Raw genomic sequence first — 3,149 nt, 5'->3', positions numbered from 1 at the left:
TATTGTCCCTTTACGAGTTCTGAGAAAAGAATTTTTAGGAAGTCACACAATCTTCAACCCCACCTCAGATCATGAAAACTGTCTACACTATGAAAACACAATGGGGCAATATAATACTACTATAAGATTATAGTAGTAACCAAAATTAAGTATTGGGTCTTATTTTAACTAGACAAACTAAAACCCCAATGGTACCAAAGACTTTTTTGTTGCTGTTGTTGCGATTTTTGCTGTAGGGTGCATGCCCTCACCAGAGAGAGAGACAGAAAGTGAGAAATCACCTCCCAGGGAAGATAGCCACTCTAATCCCTTCTCTTCCATTCTCCTCTCAGGACTTTGGGCACACACACACATACCCAGTGTGAGTTTTAAGCCACTGGGTCCAGGACTTGAACCACTGTCAACTATGTGGGAGTCCAGTGGCGTAGCTGTTAAACCATCTGCTCTTCTTGTGAAGACTTGTTTTTAGAACATTGATAAGGCACTGACCTTCATGTCAGTGGATCTGGGCCATGTGGATGGTTTCCCAGAAAGGAAGCTGGAACTGTTTTGGTGTCACTCAGGATTAAGAATCGAGTGCAGGCAGAGTGCAGAACAGGTTACCTGTACATGGTGGAGGTAGGTCTTTCCACACAATGGTACAATCACACAGGGGGTGCAAATTCTTTTTTTTTAATTTTTTTGGAGAGTTTTTTTTTTTTTTTAATTTAAATTTTGCCATAGGGCATGTGTGCTCGCCAGAAAGACAGAGACAGAGAGACAGAAAGCGAGAAATCACCCCCCAGGGGGATGGCCACGCTGCAATCCCTTCTCCTCTATTCTTCTCTCGGGATCTTGAGCATGTATGCACACGCGCCTGGCGTGAGTTTAAGTCACCAGGTCCGGAACTCGAACTGTGGTCAACTACATGGGAGTCCAGCGACACAGCCATTACACTAACTGCTGGTTCTGATGGTGCAAATTCTTACAGCTGTAATTATTTTTATTTTATTTTCTTGGTGAAATGTAAATTTGCAGTTTGTACGCCAGAACAGAAAGAGTTCTGACCAACTAACATCACTGGCTTTGTGTACTTTTTAGAAGCCTACATCATGAAAGTAATTCTTTGGGAAGTTGTGGGAGGTGCATGCCATCATGATGTGGAACTTCATACCCATAAGGAAACGTGGTCATTCCTGTACCCTGGGCTTGGTGGCAGAACTTGTAATTGTTGCATATTGTATTTACTTGCCTAGATGGAAGACAAGTCACTCAAGTGAGGACGTCTGGCTTTCATCTCTGAATCTCAACACCCCACTTACAGAGCCAGGCCAACAGTCAGTGAGCGCCCAAGAACATTTGCGAAATGTGTAAACACAGAAACCCTTTAGACAGAACCAGTAGCACAGCTTCTTGAAGGTCAGGTTTATTTAGGATGTTGGCATTTAATGCCTCCTTTGTTCTTAAAGCATTCTTGAAATCATTTTTCCTCTTCTCATGGTTTTGATATGATATTTTTCTTGATTACATCCTCACTCCAGTATTATGAAACAAATACTGCATCTCTCTTCCTAACATGTTAAAGATGTGAGTTCTCATTTCTATGTCCAACTGTTTTTTAAAAAAGTTTTGCCAGATCGTGCATGCCCTTGCTGAGGGGAGAGAGAGAAAAACAGAGAGAACATGAGAAAGCACGCACCTCCCACAGGGGATGGTGACACTCTCCTTTCTCCTCTAGAGATTCTGGGAACACACATGTGCATGTGCCTGGAGTGCTGAAGTGTTCCTTTTTTTTTTTTTTGGAGAGAGTGTTTTTTTCCTACAGGGCACAGGGGTTGCTGGAGAGACAGAGAGAGTAGCGAGACAGAGATAGAAAGTAAGAGAAATGATGGCCATGCCACAATCCCTTCTCTTCTCAGCATCTTGGGCACACATGCACATGTACCCGGTGTGAGTTTTAAGCCACTGGGTCTGGGACTCGAACCATGGTTGACTATGTGGGAGTCCAGAGACATAACCATTATTCCATCTGCTGGTTCCCATGGGGTGTTTCTTAAGATTCTGGGTCGGGACTCAAACCTGTGCAATCAGTCATGTGAGATGCAGCTGCCTTAAGCACTGTGCCATGGGCTGGACCCCAAATGGGTTTTGACTTAAGATTTCAAACTTATAGTTAAGCATATTTTAAAAAATATTAATTCACTTCCTCTATGAACAAGAGAGATACAGCAAGAGGACAAAGAAACAGAACCCCAGCAGGGTCCCGAGACTGCAGTCCTCCCCCAGCCAGCCCCAGATCTTGGATACATACATGCCGGGAGTACCCAGGGAGGTCTGTGGATGAGAACCCAGAACCTTCCCTGTGGCTCAGCCTCATAGGGCATTGTATTCTACCACTGCACTACTGCCAGGCCCCTTAGAGTTGAGTGTTGAAGTCTGTGCACTGTCCAGGTGAGTGAGAAGCACTGTTTTCCCAAAAAGGTCAAAAGATCTCTCTTCGGGTTAGTGGTTTTAACTGGAGGTGAGATGTTTTATATTCTTCTCTCTTGTGATCTTGCGGAAGCAGCTATTTAAAAAAATAGCATGGAAAAATAATATTTTCCTAACAAATTATACACCATTGTATGTGTGCGTGCTCAAGAGAGAGTTAAAGATAATGCTCTAACTGTAGACACTAATTTCACATTTAAATATTTAGAATTTTCAGTAGCCTCTGAATATAAGAAAATTTATTACATTAAGGTAGACTTTAGAGATTTGACATGCCGCTGGTATTTTCACAGTGTGAGAAATATCAAGCTGACATTATGCTGTCTGTGTGATGATTACTTTCAAATGTCAGAGTGCAAAAACTTATTCATGGGACTTCAGTGCCTGAAGATAGTGTCAATTTAAAAGACATTCACATCGACTTCTTTTTTATTTAAACATGTTAAATGAAGTATGAAAAGCAGGCTAAGAAATCACCGGAGAAGGGAAGAGCAAAGAAGAAGCCTATTGACAAGAAAATTTTAAATAATAGATTGATGTCCTCTTACATCAATTTCCACAGACCTCTTGCTGCCAGCAGGCTTCAGCAACCGCCTTCTGATGCTTCTGACAGCTTGTAATGCTGCTATTCATATGATTTCTCTCCTACCTCTTCTATTGAATTTAAAAAATTAAAAATA

Source organism: Tupaia chinensis, unplaced genomic scaffold (assembly GCF_000334495.1).
Source record: "Tupaia chinensis unplaced genomic scaffold, TupChi_1.0 Scaffold144016_1, whole genome shotgun sequence".
Lineage (NCBI taxonomy): Eukaryota > Metazoa > Chordata > Mammalia > Scandentia > Tupaiidae > Tupaia > Tupaia belangeri.
This window is presented reverse-complemented; position numbering follows the sequence as displayed.